Here is an 18,587-nt window from a genome sequence, read left to right as displayed (position 1 = left end):
TTCTTTTACTCAGCATAATATGCATATGATTAATGCATGTTGTTTTATGTATCAGTAGTTATTTTCTTTTTCACTGCTGATATTTCACTGTTGCTGGTTATCAAATTATTGCCTCTCTGCTCCACATTCACCCTTCTTGCCTGCTTGGTGAAAATGGATCTGGGCCCTTTAAATGTTCCCCCTGGCCGGTGGGCATGCTGGGCTTTGCCAGTAGAGGGCGCGGGGGAGCCCTAGCAGCGGGGAGGTTCCACTTCCTGCGTGCCACGTGCTCACAGGGTAGATTCCGGCACCACGTGCAGCCGCTCGTGCTGGTGCTTGCAGTGCACGGCGGAGGTCGGCAGCTCCCACAGCACCGTTTTCGAGTAGTTTTGCAGTGGGTGCCTCTTGTGAGACACTGCTTCTGAGAGCAGCTTTTGTGGCATCTTACAGGGCAGATTTCTGGTGAGTTCTACAGGTTTAATTTCTAATAACTTTGGCTGGCTGTGGCACCGGGGTTTTTTTTTTTTTTTTCTTCCCATGGCACAGATATGCCCTCTTAAGCAAGGCCTGGATGTCAGCCCCCAAGGGTGTGTGTGTGGGACACTTATTTGTAGGGGGCAGGGGGCAGTGACAGGCTCTACCTCAGCCCAAGGGCTTTTCCTTAGGTACTTGATTTCAGCTTTTGGAGGAGACTCTTCCATAGCGGCTGTACCTCAGCCACATGTGTGGGGCTGGGGGTCCTTCTGTGGGGGCCCTAGCTTAGCCTCTTGTTGGGGCACCTCCTGAAGGGAGGTTATCTCAACCTGGTAGAAGATCCCTTCCCTGGGGTAAGGGGCTCTGTTTTTGGGTTGCTATCTCTATGTCGGGGTCTCTTTTTGGGGCTCTATTTCAGTCCTGGGGTGGGGGGCTGTTCCTCAACCCTGGGAGGACTTTTTTTTTTTTCTTTTTTGAGGACATTGTGTCTGCCACAGGTGGCAGGAGGGTGTTTCTTGGGGACTCTACTACAGCCCTCAGGGGTTTTTTCCTTGTGGACTTTATTTCAGCTGTAGGAGGGAACTCTTCCTTGGGGGATCAATCATAGCCCTGGGTGGCCGGGCAGGGGGCCCTTCCTTGGTAGCTCGGGAACTCATCTCTGGGGCTCTACCTTATCCCTTGAATAGGGGTTCTTCCCAGGAGCTGTGGCTCAGCCTTGGGGGCCTCTTCTTGGGAACTTTTCTTTTTAACCTCGGGGGACTCATCTTTGGGGAACCTATGAAAGCCCCCAAGGGCTCTTTCTTGGGGACTCTATCTTGGCCTTGAGGGGTTCCTCCTTGAGGGCTTTATCCAGCTCTGGTGTGGGGGATTCTTAGCAGGGGGTTATCACAGCTCTGGGCGGGGTCTGGTTCTCGGAGGCTCCATCTCAGCTCTGTGGGTTGTGGTGGCTCTTTGTGTCTGCTGCTTCTGTATTAATTATCATTCTTTTTACTCCTTATCAGTCAATTTCTTGTTAATTCAGTCCTCGGTTATAAGTTAATAATTCTTCATATGAAACTTTCCCTGTAAAAATCACACTATGGTTTCCTCTCCTTAACTGTACCCAAACTGATACAGAATTGGTGTCAGGAATAGGTATCAGGAGGTGGACCCACAGAGGTACCACTTGGGGATTGGTTTTCTGGTGATTTTGGGCTTGAGTGGAAAGTTCCTTGCCAATGGGAAATGGCGTGCTAGTTACTCAAGACATGTGGTGACATTAAAATTAATCAGTCTATCCCTTGTGGTTGATTAAGACAAAATGCCACCTGAGGCACTTCCCTTGGGAGCCAAAGTGATGCTGCACTTGACTGTGTGACCATAATGAGGACTGTGAGAACTGTGGGGTGGGATGGATCCTTTTGAGGGCTTCTGTCTTCGAGGAACTAGATACAATGCTCTATTTAAAACACGTATAGGCAGGCCAGGCACAGGCATGGTGGCTCAGGCCTTTAATCCCAACACTTTGGGAGGCTGAGGCAGGCAGATTGCTTCAGCCCAGGGGTTCGAGGCTGCAGTAAGCTATGATTGCACCACTGTGCTCTAGCCAGGTGACAGAGCGAGACCCTATCTCTAAAAAATAATAATATAATAAAAATTTGACAAATGTGTAGATAATGACATAGAAAATAACAAGCCAAGGTCCATTAACTCTCTCCTTGAGCCACAGTCTGAGAATCAGACAGCTTCTATGGCAGCCCTTAAGGAAGTTCTTTCTTCTTGCAGCCACAGGGCTGATACTGCTGAAAATCAAACAACAAATTTAATTGTGCTGGTTGCTGTATTATGACAACAGTTGGAATCACATCTGGACAAATTAGGGCATGAATCGTGAAAGAATGGGGTCCTGAAACATGGAGTGGGGACGTTTGTTGGACTCTGATGAAACCAACAACCTAAACTTCAAGTCACTCTGAGCCCACCACGTCACCCAGGTTATCAAGTGGAAACACCTTGCCCTCTGCAGTGCCCGAGGAGACTGCTCTTCCTCTGTTAAGAAACCCTGTGATAATCTTGGCTGGGGCAGATGTCTTGAAAGGCGATGCCCATTCTCAAGACTCACCACAGCCACCTGCTGTTGTCACTAGACCCTAGCTGTGGTCAAATCTCAGCATGTTCCACGGTGATGGGTACAGACAGACCTAGGAGGGAACAGAAAAAGAATGACAAGACTGGTGACGTGTATGGGAGTGGATTTTAAGGGTTTTAGATCCAGAAAGGCAGAATGTAACACTAGACTGGGCTGAATGCCTTGATAGGGGCACACTCATTAGAGGTTCTGAATTTGGCTGTTAACTTCTGCAGCTGGAGGTGACTCTAGCAACTTGGTTGGTTGACTGAAACTTGGATTTGACAGTAACCTGCAGTTAATGAGGGTTGTGATGTCATGATGTAGAAGAGGGAATTCAAAGGCTTGGGGAGACCGCAATGTTGGACTGCGTGTATCATGTCTAATCTGCACTCCCCTGCTGCCACCACCTGTGTTTCACAAGAAGGACCCAAAGACAGAGACATAGAGAGATCCATTAGTGAGGGAGCCCCTTTGTCCTTGAAATGCATGGCGGCTGCTCTCTTTTGTAGGCCACTGTGAATATAGAGGCTGCCTCCATTGAGATGGGCTCCCTGATTTCAGTGGGGATAAGGGGGTCCTGGAGTAGCAGAGACCAAGGGGCAGCACTTTACTGTTAAGGACAAGGTGGGCACACATTGGAAAGGGTAGCAGGAATGTATGGGCTGGCAGAATGCCTTTGCCCACAGGGATTTTTAGTGGTGGTGAATTGATTAGAGTGTTTCTGGGAATGAAATAAGTGGGCAGCCTACTAGAGTATTATTTCATGTATTTTTATATGTGATAGAAAGTTCTAGACCCAGGAGCCAAAATATGGCAATTGACAGTCATGGCTTCTCATCCAGTTTCCAGACCCTGAGTTAATTCACAGACCCCGAATCCCTGAGTGCCCAGGTCCCCTTGAGGAGGGAGCCTGCATCTGCCACAAATACTTATTGTAAATCTTCCTCCAAACCTTCCTCCTGTGGACCTGTGACCATTTACCAAAATAATGGGGAAATGGATGTACCCAGACAGTTCTGGAGTTACTTGGCACTCACTCTGAACTGATGCTGGTTCCTGGGGATCTCAAATGCCACTCTGGTTCATAAGTCAAAGTGGGGCTTATGATGGTCAGGGATAGCGTCTTAGCTCTAGTCTGACTCACAGTAGATTTGCTTGGTCCATGCCCACCCTGAAGTTATTTTCTGAGCTCCTGAATAAACAATTAGAGTAAGCACACTTGGTGATTATCCATTTTCTTCTCTCTTCTTCCCATTTTTGTTTTATATGCAAGTTTTTGGAAGTCAGCTTTGTTTGAACTTCCATGGAATGTTCCATGGAACTGTGATCAGTATTTAAGTCATAATAAATATAGTCCACGATGACTTCTGGGCCTATTAGTCTCCTTGTTTTGGGGAGTGAGAACTTATAAGAATGATAACTGTATCTGAGATAGAAATACACAGTTGTGTTGTTATATAGGACTTCAGTGGTGTGCAGGAGGATTCATATGGAAGGCAAGTAGTCAAAGAGATGGCCTTTTCTGGTTATCAATTACTACTTTTCTATGTCCAATCACCCTTCTTGCCTGCCTAGTGAAAATGGATCTGGGCCCTTTAAATTTTCTCCCTGTCCTGGCAGCAAGCTGGGCTTTGCCAGTAGAGGGCGCTGGGGAGCCTCTGCAGCAGAGACCTTCTGCTTCCTGGTTGCCCCGTGCTCGTAGGGCCTGCTCCTGCAGCACGTGCAGCTGCTCAGTGCTGGCTGCTGTCTTGCTCAGCAGAGGCCAGCAGCACTTTCTTTTAGGCAGTTTTGTGGTGGGTGCCTCTTTTTGTGGCACCCTGCAGGGCAGATTTCTGGTAAGTTCTACAAGTTGGCTTTCTTGCAAGTTCTGCTGGTGTGCTCCAGACTAGCATTTTTTTTATTCCCGTGTAGGGAGGCACAGCCATACTGTCTTCAGCAAGGCCTGGATATCAGCCCTCAGGGGTGTTTGTGGGAGGATGCTTGTTTCTGGGTGGAGGCTCCTCCTTGGGCATTTTCTCAGCTCAAGTTGAGGAGCTGTTTTTCAGGGGCTCTGCCGTAGCACTGGAGTAGAAGCTTCTTCCTTGAGGGCTGGACATCAGCCCTGGAGAAGGTGCGTTTGCATGATAATCTAGCTCAGCACTGGGTGGGGTGGGGGACTCTTGCCTCTGAGGGTCTCTTTCAGCCCTGGGGGGCAGCAACTGCTCCTTTTGTCTCCTAAACCTATATTCTTCAGAGTTCCCTTTTCTTCTTTCTAGCTAATTTCTTGTTAATTCCATCTCCCATTATGGTTAATAATCCTTTATATGAAACTTACCTATTCAAATGACTGCCCAGCTTCACCCTCCTGATAGGATGCAGAGTGATGTCCGTTGTACACACTGGCCACAGTTTGTCCACAGTTTTCCAGTTTGGGGCTATTATGAATAATCTGCGTCGTGTATTCTTGAGTGGACGGGCTTTTTTGTGTGATACATTTTCGTATCTCTTGGATAAATACCTTGAATGGGGTTCCTTTGGGAAGGCCAGACCACAGGGCTTTCACTTGGTCTACAGGGTGCCGAGGAGCTGCTGGAAGTTTTGTGGGTCTGTTTTTTTAAGTAACACTGATGGATTCGATGTGGATCTTAGAAGGAGTGAATAGGAGGGGAGATGCCAGTCTTCAATTCCCCAGATGAGGGTGGCAGCTCAAACTGGTGACTCGGTGTGGGACTTTGCCCCATCGCCTTTTTCCTAATCTGTGAAATGGGTTTTTCACAGGCGTGCATGGGATCGTTGGCAGGACTGAGTGGGATGATACATGAGGGGTACTTGGCATGGGGCTGGCATGGAGCAGATGCACAGTGGTGGCAGCCAACAGGACTGCCATTTTTAGGTGTTTCAGGCAGGATGTCCTAGCTTCTCCCTGGTGCTAGCCATTATGTGTTCACAGACCAAGAGCCCAGGGGGGTGGCAAAGGGTCTTGGTGCCCTGCTCAGAGACATCTCTGGACTCAGAAGGTGGGGCACAGCTGCCCATTGCTGTGCAGTGCCAGGCACTTACTGATGCCTTCTTATGGCATCCCTCAGAGGAGTGGGTGGCCAAGGTGGCCTTGGGTTCTGGGCACTTTGCCCGGCCCCCTGACAATCACTCCAGCTGGCATCTTGCCTGTCCAAGTCCCGAGCTGCTGGGCCCCAGCAAGTCAAGCGGCCATGATTAGTCAAATAAAATTTCCATCTGTTGAGGAATTTACGAGAGTTATTACTGGCTATAAAACCGATCGGAGGAGAAAGATGGATCCGAGGGGTAAGTGCCTCTAATTATGTGCGGCAGTGACTTTTAAATAAGGTAGAACAAGTCCTTACTGGAGGGAGCCAGGCCCCTATCCCCGTCCGGGCCCAGAATGTGCCAGGCTGGTGGCGGTGGGTGCTTCACTGCAGAGGGAGGAAAGAGGAGCTACCGTATGCAAACTTGGGGATGGGGGTCAGTGTGGCTTAAATCTTTTTTTTCTTTTTTGGTAGAGATAAAGTCTTGCTATGTTGCCCAGGCTGGTCTCAAACTCCTGGGCTCAAGCATTCCTCCCGGCCTCCCAAAGTGCTGGATTACAGGTGTGAGCCATTGTGCCTGGCCATTGTGGCATTTAGAAAGATCTTGGATGCAAAAGGGCCTAGCGCAGTGCCTGGCATGCAGCAGGGACTTAATAAATGCATGTTTCTTCTTTACCTGCTTCCCTCTCTTCTACCTCCGGGGACTGAGCTGGGCTGCTTACTGGATGCAGGCAGCGGTCTCCCTGGGCTGGGCGCTTGTTGGCACAGACTCTGTGTGATCCACCCAGGTAACCTTGCTAGGCCTCCATAGCTTCGACTTTAAAGTGGGACAATTAATTACCAAAGGAACACGGGAAGGCAGGTTTTTGGGTACGTGGGCCCAACCTTGTTCTGTTTTCTTTTTGGGACTGAGTCTCGCTGTTTCACCTAGGCTGGAGTGCAGTGGTGCGATCTTAGCTCACTGCAACCTCTGCCTCTTGGGTTCAAGTGATTCTCCGGCCTCAGCCTCCCGAGTAGCTGGGATTACAGGCACCCACCACCATGCCCAGCTAATTTTTGTATTTTTAGTAGAGACAGGGTTTCGCCATGTTGGCCAGTCTTGTCTCGAACCCCTGACCTGAGGTGGTCCTCCCTCCTCGGCTTCCCAAAGTGCTGGGATTACAGGCGTGAGCTGCCGCACCTGGCCCTATTCTTAACACATGACTCAACTCTAATGCGCCCAGCATCTAGGGAAGGAGGCCACATCGTGGGTTTCTCCTCATTTCAGGTGGGAAGGTCTTAGGGGTCCATGTGCTCACCTGAGGTCACCTGGATCCCAGATGCTCCTGCTTTGTTGGAGGAATGTGGCTTTAAAAGGCCAACCCCTAACCTTCACCTTACTCAGGATACTGAGAACAAGACCACTGGGGAGCAAACGTGGCCTCCTGGTGGCTGGGGAGAGCCGTGAGATGGTAGGTGCTGGAAATTCTGCCTGGAGTCCAGCATAACTAAGTCCCCAGGACCCAGGGTGGAGACGAATGACCCCGTCCCAGAGAGTCCGAGCCTTCAAATATAGGGCTCTGGGGCCTGAGACTCTGAGGTCCTGCAGCAAGTTCGTGGCAGGTCCACTGACTGCTAGGCCAGGGGTCTTGTCGCTGGTCCACGCGAAATGAAGGATGGCTACTTTCTGTTCCTTCCCCTGACCACTGCTCCATCAAGCACAGACCAGGCCCCATCCCCTGGGCCATTTAAAACCAGAGGCCCAGGTGCCACGGCCACGCTTTCAAGACCGTAGAGTCAGCTGTTAAAAGGCTCACACCTGGGCCAGGAGCCATCAGAATTCAGTCTTTCAGAGGCTCTGGCTCGCCTCCCAGCAGGTAGGTCTCACCATGGGTCCCTTTCTCTTGGGCAGGCAGCTTGGGTGTGACTGCTTGGCAGTGGTTGTGCACTGTGGAGCCGCTGGTCCCCGATTCCCGACCCGAGGGGCCTGGGCTGCAGGCGGGAGCCCAGGGGCCGGCGTTTGTGGTGGGGTTGCAGGAAAAACCGAGCTTCTCTGGTCAGGTTGTGGCCTGTGTGGGTGGCCTCCTTGGTGCCCCCACAAGCCTTGTTCCCCGGTGACTCCTGAGCTGTGGGCCCCAGGTGGAAGTGGAGAGGCTCCTAGCTCTGGCGCTTTCTGTGTGGCCTCCTGGGGACTCAGTTTTCCTCTGCGTCTTTGGGGATGGTAGGGCTGCCTGGTGGGGCCCAGGCAATGATGAAAGGAGTGTGTGTGTGTGTGAGAGAGAGGAGCAGGCCTCTGATTCCTTGTTCGCCTTTGGTGGCCAGGCTAGGAAAAGCGGTGGGGAAGCGCTTGCCTCGCTGTGACAAGTTGATGTCTCTTGGACTGAGACCTTTAGGCTAGAGTGGCCTAGTTGTCTGGAGTTCTCCCCTCCTCTCACACCTCATTGCAGGATGAGAAAGCCTGGCCTGTGGGGCCCCAGACACTGTGGGCTCTGGGACAGCTATGGAATTTCTGTCTTTGGAAGGCTTCCATTGTGCTGAGGGTTTCATTCTGTCTGGGTTTCATGTTGTCTAAAACCAGGTAGGCTGGGGAGTGGGAGTGTATGTGGGCTGTGTTGATGTACCCCTGTGTTGGCCCCGAGCTGGCCCATGGCCCCTGTGACCTCGCTTTCAGACTGTAGAGTCAAGTGACAGGGTAGCATGGGGGTGCCTTGTGGTGTGGTCTTTAGAAAGGCTCCCCGGAGGTGTGGCATCCCTGGTTCCCTCTTAGTGACATCTGTGTGACCCCACTGGCTTTCCCATCTCAAACTTGGGGTGGAGTGGGTCCCTCAACCGCCTTCCCCACTTCTGCGGGACCCCTGGTCCCCCCTGTGTCCCCTGCCTCCAGCCTGGAAGGAGATTCTGAGGAATTGGAGGGCTGCAGATGCCCCTGCTGGCTTGAGAGCCTTTGTAAGCAGCTCATTACGTTTTACCCCTCCTATTCCTCATTAGCCGCAGGCCCTCTCCACGAGAGGGTTCCCAGGATTTCTGAGTTTTTGCTGGCACCTGCGGCAGGGGAAGGCTTATGGCAAAATGTTCCTCAGTCTTTTCTCCCTCGTTCTCTCCTTCTGCAAAAAAGGGTGAGCAGTTGGGAGCCTTGGGGCTGACGGGTTTTGTGAGTGTGCAGTGGGGGCTTCCGCCCTCGGGAAACAGGGGTTGCGATGGAGCTCCATGCTTTACCAGCTGATGACTCAGCAGGTCTGAGCCTCAGCTTCCCATTTACTGAATGGGCTAACTGGGACAATGATTGATCTAGTGCCTTCTATCATGATAATCATTATTTTTGATAACATGTCCCAGACAAGAGTAGCAAAGGTTGGAAAGCAGCTCTGTGTCGAGCTGAGCGGGGCTCGGGAAGCCCTAGTGGGTGCAGGGAAGGGGGCTGTGGGGGTGCTGGTGCTTTCATGGAGGCAGAAGCCTCTGGCTGGTCCCTCCCCTTGGTGGGCAACTACGGTCCAGTTCCCGGCCGATGATGGGGTTGGCGTTAGGTGCGACCCAAGGGGTGGGTAGAGGCCAGGGAAGCTGCTCTGTATCCTACAGTGCACAGGCCGGCCCCTGCTGCAGACCGTCATCCTGCCTCAATTGTCAACAGTGCCCAGGTCGAGAGACCCTCTAGCTCCATGCCCGGCACATAGTTGGCCCTCCCTAAAGCTTGGACAAATACCAGTGGACAGGCCAGTGGGGACTGGTCATAAAGTCAGCCTGAAAACGGGGGGTTTGCTTCCTTCCAGCCCAGTATTTCTTCCTATTGCTCTGTTAGGCATGGTCAGGGATGCTATGAGGTTCTGACAGGCAGTTTCCAGCCCTGGGTACCCTTGGAGGTGGGGTTGGTGATGCTGTGACTTCAGCAGCCTGAGCTCCTGGGGGCCCCTCCACGGCACCTCTCACCCTGGTGCTTATTGGGTTCAGCCTTGTCCTCCTTGTCTCGCCACCATGACACGCAAGTCCCAGCTGCCGACGATCTGCCAGGCCCACGTGGCATGCCCGATGTGGCCTGAGAGCCTGGGTTTTAATAGCTGAGTATTTCTTTAAAAAAAATTGCACTTGTCTTGAGGCCCTCATTCCTCCAGCTCTGCCCGCCTGGCTCCCCAGGGGAGTTCATGCAGAAATTGATGTGTTAACAGGCTGCAGCGTCTCCCTCTCCATCTCTCCACTTAGCCTCCCTTGGAGATGGCCTAGTCGCTGGTTCTCTGTGTCCCTGCCCAGTGGCCCAAGATGGCACTTGGCTTGGGGCCCCCGAATCTGGGTAGGGGGGCTGTATAGACACGAGATGTTGGAATCCACCCAGGTAAAGATACCATGACACACAAGTCCCAGGTGCCAACTGTGCAGCGCTGGGGGCTCCAGCCAGAGCGGAGTTGGGAGGGATGCTGCTGGAATCCAGCTTGTGGGGAGATGGCACCAACTGGAGGTGCTGGACGCTTCCTTCCCTGAGGTGAGCAGGCAAGGGTCACCGGGTCTGGGGTTGTGCAGAGCAGGTTGGGGCTGGCCTTCCTCCTTTGGGTCCCTGAGTGTGGTGGGCCTGGAGGAAGAGAAACATGTCAACTTGGCTGGCCAGGCCATGTGTACTAAAGAGTAACCTCCACGCAGGCAGGGCTTTTTGTCTGCCTTAGTTCACTGTGGTGTCCTGCTGCCTAGGAGAGCGCCTGGCACGGAGGCCTCACGGTCCCCCACTCTTTGCCTCCACACCACCTCAGCTTGAGCTCTACCTACAGACAGGACCCTCTGCTTTTTGCACATTAACTCATCAGACACTCACAATAACCGTATGGAGTTGGTGTGATAACATACCCATTTGACAGGTGAGGAAACCGAGGCCCAGGGAAGCGAGGTAACATGCCCAAGCCCCTCTCCATGACAGGCTCTGTAGCATCTCTTAGGTCTCAGCTCAGTGTTCCCCTCTTAAGAGGTCTGACCAGAGCCCTGGCTCCATTCCACACACAGTGTCATTGTTGCTCCCTCGTGGCACATGTCACCCGGCTCTCTATAAATGTCTGATTCACTCACTTATTCACGATCTGTCTCCAGTCCCCGGAATGTGAAGTTTCTCAGGACAATGTCCGGCCCGTGGCAGGGCAGCGCTGACGGGTCTGATCTGACATCTGTGCTCTTACCCATCAGGCTTTCCTGCCTGCCTGGTTTGATGAGCCGTGGGTTCATTACATCTGGCATGGGTACCATTTCCCGAGTCCTAGGATGTGAGGTGGAGGTTCCCTCGAGACCTCTCTCAACTCCCAGGGAGTTAAATCTCACCCCAGGTTTTAGAGCAGCCAACTTCCCGTGGCCTGCCCTCCTGCAGAATAATTACTGTAATTTCCCCAGTGTCACCCTCAGCTTTTGGATGATATTGTGACCAAAATGTGAGAAGCAGTGACACTCCATGACACTCCCAGCCCTTGTAATTGAGGCTTCGAAAGCACTGCTGACGTCTCCAAAGGGATCTGGGTGCTCCATGGCTGTGATGGAGGCGGCATCTCTGAACCCTGGCTTTTTGACTTTGGCTGCTTTGCAAAAGTAGTGACTAATAGATGTGATGCATTGATTCACTCCCTTGTCTTCCCCAAATTGCGTTCACATCCCTGATCCAATCTGGAGCCTCATGGCAGCCTTGTGAGGCTGGGACTGGTACTTTGGCCGTGACTTAATCAGCAGAGAAGTTGTGCATTCTTGAAATTGTACAGCATATGAGTGGCAGAGCCTGGCTCAAACCCAGGTCTTCTGCTCCCATGTCACACACACTCTGTCTGGGACCTCTTCTGTGCAAATATCCCATTCAAGAGGGCCTCCTGATTGTTCTACCACTATCTAAATTTGGTTGCAGAGTAGCAATAGCAAAAGCAAAAGTCATAACCATGGGCACTGACAGCCTGCCAGGCACCGTCCTCATTGACTTGCTGGGCGTTAATGCATTTATTCCTCCCTGAAACTCACTGTGGTGGGGGCTGTGATTATCTCCACTTTACAGATGAGGAAACTGATGCCCAGAGAGGGTATACTTAGCCCCGGACTAGGAGCCACAATGTGATGAAGCTGGGATTGGAACCCACGCAGTCTTTAGAGACCAAGCTTTAACCATCCTGCCACATGAACCATCCAGAAAGCCATCGTTCCTGGAATGCACTGCATTTTTTTCCTCAGAGGTGTTCATCTGTTCATTCATTCCTAAGCTATGGTCGAATGAATGAATGAATGAATGAATGAATCTATTATGTACTGACCATTGTTCTAGGTGCCGAGGATTCAGTCCTGGGCAGAACAGACAAAGTTCCTGCCCCCACACAGTTCCATTCTAGTTGGGGGAGACACCATAAGTGGATGATGAATGCGGTTTCAGGTTGAGAGAGCTATGGAGAAAAATGAATGGAAAAGGAACACAGAGTGATGAAGATGACAACTTTGGCCACAGTGGTCAGGGACGGGGGAAACAGACACCTGATGGAAGTGAGGCGGGTGAGCATCATGAGGAAGAGGTTCCAGGCAGAGAGCAGTGTGTGCGAAGGCCCTGTGGTGGAACTGTCGAGGCCTGCTCTGGCAACAGTGAGGAGGGCATCAGGAGGTGAGGTCATAATGGTAAGAGTGAGGAGATGCCTGGGTTGCATCGGACCGTAGGATCTGACTTCACTGCTGAGGATGGAGCCGGGGGATGAGGCGGAGGTAGAGGGGCCAGTGTGGGGGCCGTCCCTGTGGTACAGGGGAGAGACGATGCTGGCAACTTAGCCTCAGGGTGCTTCTAAAGAGTCTCTTCTTAGACATCGCTCTCTTCCCTTTCCTCCCAGGCTGATGTTGGCACATCCTTCTCTCCCCGCTAAGACGTTCCTTGTACTCCTGGGGGTTGAGTTTGGCCTCATCTAGGCCTGTGGCTGGGCACACAGCTCCCGGGCACTGCTCTTTTGTGGCTGCCTCGTCCAGTGGTTTCTTGATGCACAGTAAGCCCTTTGCTTTTTGGGTATTGACCGTAGATCAGTGCTTACCACATTTATCCTCCATAGGTACTTTATTATTATTATTTTTGACATCTGCAGAAATACCTGCTTTATGTGTTGCCTGCTCAGTTATGCCTCATTGTTGCTTTTATTTATTTATCTATTTCAAATGAGGCAACACCCCTGCTTGGCCTCTCGGCTCACTCGGATGCTGTGACTGCTGACATGGGAGGAATGATGCTGCGTTACTCAAGCAGCTGGCAGCCTGGCTTTTCTCGAAAGCGTGAGGCCCCGGCCTGTCTGGCTGTGCAGAACAGGTGCTTGGGAATCCCTCTGGTGGGACTGGGTGTCTGTGAGTTCAGTCCTGGGGGGCAGGGGTGAGCGTGTGTGTGATGTGGGGTTTTAGAGAATCAGTCAGGGCTCCATGTGTGAGTAATAGAAATTGCCTCAGGCCAACTTCAGCAGAAAAGGAATCGTCAGAAGGAAACTCTTGGATCTGAAGTTGGGCCGAAGGATTGGCTGGGAAAAGGTGGGAACCCAGCTAGCTCTGGTTGGGAACGGGGTGGATGGGTGGGTGGTGTTTCTAGGAAGATCTGCTCGAGGCCCTCTGGGGACCCCACCAGGATGGGTGGCTCCAGCCAGCTCGAGAATTTTGCAAGACTGGAAATCCATGTACCAAGAGAGAGGGGACCTAACTGGTGGGGATTTGACCCTGTGGCCAGGCCTGGCCTGGCAGTGTGCAAGGCTCGTGTTCAACAGTCCTGCCAAGACTGCAGTTTGGGGAGAGGATTACTCCTGGAAAGGAATTTTGGGGTGCTGGTGTCAGAAGAAGAGGGGCTGGGCACTTGGCTGCTATAAGCACCTCCTGTACCATAAGAGTCGCACGTGCGAGCAGTGTCTTGGTCTTTCAAGATGCTAAGGACGGAGGATATCATCAAATGGAATGTTACAGAACAGGACCGAGTTCCTCCAGGCCAGTGAAGGGGCTGGGCTCAGAGTGCAGAGAGGTTCCCGGGTTTGGGGAGGTTTTGGACACGCTGATACGGCTGGGCCTCTAGGGCTGGGTTGCCTGGAATAGGAGGGGGGTTTGGGGAATGGAGCTCCGAGTCAGGCTCAGGGCAAGCGCAAAGGCCTGGAGGCTGGGTTTGGTGGAGGTAGGGGCAGAGTTGCTGATTCACTGCTAGGGAGTGGGGAGTGAGGCTGGAGCTGCAGGCTGAAGGTGTCTTTGGACACCAGGCTGAGGAGTATAGTCTTGGGAGGGTGACTGTGTCAGGAAGCAGAGCGGGAGGAGTGGTCCACTGCTTCGTGACATCCCCACCATGTGCGTGACACTATGCTAAGTGCTTTGTTGTAGCCTATTTAACCTGTCGATACTGCTATTTCCCATATTATACAGATGAAGAGACGGGGGTCAGAGAGGTTAAGTGACTTGGACAAAGTGACATAGTGAGTCAGTCGCAAAGAAGGTCCCGGTTCTTGTGACGTAGCCCAGGCCTGGCCAGTGTTCTCCACTGGTCTGTGTTGCAGAATCGCCAGCTGTGAAGGCAGGCAGCCTGCTGCTCTGTCCTGTCGAGCGCCTTGATTCTGTTCCTTCAGCCTTCTCTTCCCCGGTATCCCTAGAGCACATTGGGCACGGCTGTGGGCTGGCAGGGGTGGCAGAGTGTAGGGAGAGGGTCTGGGGAGACTTTCTCTTTGTCTCTCAGAGCTGTTTCTCTTCTCTCCGTTCCCGCTGTAAAGAGCTGGAACAAAGCTAGCAAAATCAGGGTCAGCAGAAAAACCTAATTTTCACCTCAGACACGTTTGTAGCTGGCAGACAGTAACCCAGCTTCTAGACTTTCCTTCCAGACGGGGCTGAGCTGAGTCCTGCCCTGGACATTGGGAGACCTGCTCTGTCACAAATTCCCTGTCTCTTGTTAGGCAAGACAGTTCTCTGTAGGCCTCAGTTTGTCCACCGGTAAAAAGGGGGTGATGGTGATCATGGCGGGGTGTCACAAGCCCACTCACCTGCGGGGGCCCTCCAGGAGAGACAGAGGCGTGAAATAGACCAGGCGCAGGGCAGAAGAGGGCGTGGGAATACAGGGGCCTGGTGGGCACGTGCTCACCTGGCAGAGTCAGCCCCAGCTCGGGGCCAACCAGCTGTCACTATGTAGGGCTTCTTGGGCCACATCTTTGGGGTATTTTCAAGAAAATCCAGAAATCTGAACTATGCTCCAAAATAATTAAAATTTTAAATGTTAGCAACTTGTTTGAAATTTTTGAAAGACAGTATAGGCCAATAATAGTAGCTGCGTGGGCTGAAACTGGCCTATGGGGTCACCAGCTTGCAGTGTCTGGATTATTTGGGTCTCCTCCAGCCAGAGGAGCTATGGCTACCTTTAATAGACACATAAATAAAAATCAAATATTTGCCTTCTAGATATGTTGATTTGTATTTATTGATGAGGTCTGTGGTTTATAATTTGCATCTGAACTCAGAGTTAATAATGGGGTAGAAGCCTCTTTGAGAAACTTTATTCAGAGATTTAGAATCGGTGTGCTTATACCTCTCCCTCCAGATTACTTCCTCCTCCTAACGTCTATCTTTAATCCTTCCTGCTGCAGACTTAGCCTAGCCTAGTTTCTATGGCAACAGAGTATGCTACCTTTTCTCTCGTAGATTCAGAGAGAGAAGCAGGGAGGGTGGCCTTGAGATTTTCATAACTCAGAGTTCCAGGGACGTCTACTTTCTACCCCTGCTGCAAAATCAGGGGCAGGACAGGTTTATTTGAAGCCAGTGGGCAGCCCAAGAGCAAGATTTATCGGCTCTCATAAATTTTTAGAGACCTCTGGCTAAGAGCTACTGGCTTTATCACACTAGCTGCTACCTTAGTCCCCAGTCTGGAGGGTGTTCGTGGATTAGTTTCTTTAGTATCCAGAGAGCAGTGAGTTTATAGGCCCTTTTAAGGGTGAGCTTGGGAAAGACCTATAGGAACCCAAGGCTTAAAAGAGGAGGATCTAGGGGTCGTATTGGCCAATGTGCTGGTCATTTCTACCTGCGCAGAGCTTGGGAAAGACCTCGGAGAGACAGTAGTGGCAGAAGAGGATCTAGAGGTCATAGTGGCCAGTGAGCTGGTCATTCTCACCGTGCACAGTGAAACCAAGATGGACTATATAGTCAGGAAAGGGAGTGGCTCCACTGGGGCTGCGGTGGTGATAGCAGTTGTCAGTCCTGGGCTCTGACCAGGAAGAATAGGGGAGTGGGTAGGGTACAGACATTGGAGTCAGATGCCTGGGTTTGAATCCTGGCTTCACCGCTGTGAGGCTGGGGGCGTGGGCAATTTACTTCACATCTCTGAGCTTCTAAGAACTCATCTGTAATGGGAAGATGACAGCAGTTACCTCCTCATAGGTTATCGTGAGGATTGAGATGATACTTGTAAAGCATATAGAATAGGGGCGGCAAACTTTTTCTGTCAAGGGCCAGATTATAAACATTTTGGGCTTTGTGGGCCATATGGTCTCTGTCGGACGCTGCAACTCAGCTGTTGTAACTTGAAAGCAGCCATAGATAGATAATATGTAAATGATGGGCGTGGCTGTGTTCCAATAAAACTTTATTTATAGACACTGAAATTTGAATTTCAGATACTTTTCATGTGTCACAAATAGTCTTCTTTTTCTGATTTTTTTTTCAACATTTAAAAATACAAAAAACATTCTTGGCTCTCAGGCCATATAAAAATAGGCAGCAAGCCTGATTTGGCCCGTGGGCCATAGTTTGCGGACTCCTAGTATAGAATAATGCCTATTACATGTCTATTAAATGTCAGTCACTGATACTACCTTGATCTTTATCATTATTCTTTTCATCTCAGGAGGGCGAGTTGAAGACAGTCAGATATTTGGCCCAGAAAGAGATGACTTGGTTTGGGGGAAGGAGCATATAAACCATGACCATCAGGAAGGGAAGATGGGATTTGTCCTGTGCTGTCCCAGAGGCGGGTCCTCCAGGCCTGATTGGCAGAATTGACAGGGAGGTAGATTTTTGGCTTGGAGGCCCCTAGCAGCTAGAGGTACTGAAAGTTGCTATCGACTGCCTTGGGTGTAGTTGAGTGCCTGTAACTGAGGGTGTCACGCAGAGAACAGATGCCCCTGACACGCTGCAGTGGAGGGGGCTTGCTCACTAGCTGGACGAATGGACACTGAAGTGCTGGGGTCCCCACTGTTTCTTGCAGCACCGTCAAGGCTAACGGAAGAGGGGGTGGTTTCATATTCTTCCACGGTCCTTTTCTTAATTCATGAAGTATCTTGTCCTCCTCCTGGCTTCTCAAATAATCCAGTGATATGCACAGGCCACATTCTCCCCATTTGACAGGTGGGAGAGCCAAGGCCTGGGGAGAGAGGATGAGATAGATACTTGGCCAGACCTGCTGGCTTGGGCAGGGAGGTATGGCATGGTGGAAACACGTGGGCTGTGGTCCTGGCCCTGGTTCAAATCCCTTCCCCGCTGCTTGCTACATTTGTGACTCTGGGTAGAAAAGTCACTTAACCTTGCTGTAGCCTCAGTTTTTGCATCTGTAAAGTGGACGTATATTATCTCCTTGGCCAAGCAGCTGTGAAGATGAAATGAGTTATTGCACATGGAATGTCTAGCTTGGTATCAGGCAGAGAGTAGGTGTCTGAGTAGCACTCATTCATGTCCATTCCAGTCCTAGCCTTTGATCCCAGGGGCTTCTGACATGTCCTGGGAGGGTCAGGGAAGAGCTTGTCCTTTGGGATGTGGCCTGTCCACTAGTAGTTTGCTGTGGCATAGTCTTCCCAGACCCTGTGGTGCCAGCATCACTGGGGGAGGGTTAGGGGTTGTAGGGCGGTAACCCAGCCCAACCCAAACATCTCCAGATCTAGCAGGGAGGGGAGGCAGAGTCTAGGCTGCACATAGTCCCATTCCATGAGCGGGGACTGTATCTCTGTATCTCTCTTCTGAGATACAGAGATGTGCACACCAGGCAGGGAAGTCTGTGGCCCCGATGGTGGCTTTTGGATGGATCCAGCAAACTAGAAGTAGACTCTCTTCCTGCAAATGCAGGCTCTGTCCTCTGGCACCTCTGAGTACTATTGGGGAGAAGAACCGGGAGAGTGGGTGGGGTTCAGCAGACACAGTCTAGGGTTATACCCCAACTCCCCCTGGCACTTCCTATGCTGGGCCCTCTGCCCGATTGACTTACACAGGGGATCCCGTTCATCTTCATGACTGCCCCGTGATGAGCATGCAATTTGTACCCCCACTTATGGGTGACCAAACTGAGGCCAAGAGCCCAAGTCACCTGTCCAGGACTGCAAAGGAGAAGGCAGGGGAGTTGAGATTTGAACCTGAGTCTGAAAACAAAAGACTCCATCCCCTATCCCCAACCCAGTCCCCGTCTCTTGTCACCTTTTGGCTGGCATCGGAGTCCACAATGGGTAGGGTAAGCCTTGATGATGCGGGTAACCATCATTTTTGGGGTGATTACAGGGCTCCAGTTACTATTCTCAATAAGCCCTCTTAGAATGGATAATTTTGTAATTCTTACAGCCTCTCTGAGAGCCATTCCCATTTTACAGATGAGAAAACCAAGGCACAGAGAGGTTGCATAATGTGCTTGAGGTCATAAGGCTAAGCCATAGAGCTGGGATTCGAGCCCAGGAATTCTAACTCAGAAGCCTGTTCTCTTAACCACTCGGCTCTCTTCCTTTGAACTTGGCTATTAAGAGCTCAGCGTAGCTCTGGGTACAGAATAGGTGAGCCATGAACATCAAAATCCAAGACCAGAGGGCCGGCACACACATATTAGGATGTCGGTGAGTCTTGACCTGCTCTGGACTTCACATTCCTCTTCTGTGTGTTGGGAATGGTGGTCCCCCACCCCACTGCCCTTGCCTTGCAGCGTGGCTTGTGCACGTGAAGAACAGCCTGTTCTGCCATGACGCGGCACGCGCATTCCTTAAAACCACTGCGCTATGCAGGATTGCACAATAAAAGCCACAGGGTTTATGGGAAAAACACTAAAACACTTTCTCAGTGACACACACACAAAAGATGGGAAT

General features: G+C 51.4%; 1 protein-coding gene across 1 annotated transcript in view; it reads left to right on the top strand.

Moving 5' to 3' along the window:
* Positions 1 to 237: 237 nt before the first annotated feature.
* ACTL8 (actin like 8) overlaps positions 238 to 18,587 on the top strand; it is a 73,578-nt gene continuing 55,228 nt past the window's right edge. Inside the window, exon 1 of the mRNA XM_007980296.3 lies at positions 238 to 441. The gene's annotated coding sequence lies outside the window, so the exon portion shown is untranslated. The remainder of the gene's footprint in view (positions 442 to 18,587) is intronic.

Source organism: Chlorocebus sabaeus, chromosome 20, assembly GCF_047675955.1.
Source record: "Chlorocebus sabaeus isolate Y175 chromosome 20, mChlSab1.0.hap1, whole genome shotgun sequence".
In the NCBI taxonomy this organism is placed as follows: domain Eukaryota; kingdom Metazoa; phylum Chordata; class Mammalia; order Primates; family Cercopithecidae; genus Chlorocebus; species Chlorocebus sabaeus.
Note: the sequence above shows the minus strand (reverse complement) of the source record. Positions and strands in the feature narration are given on the sequence as shown.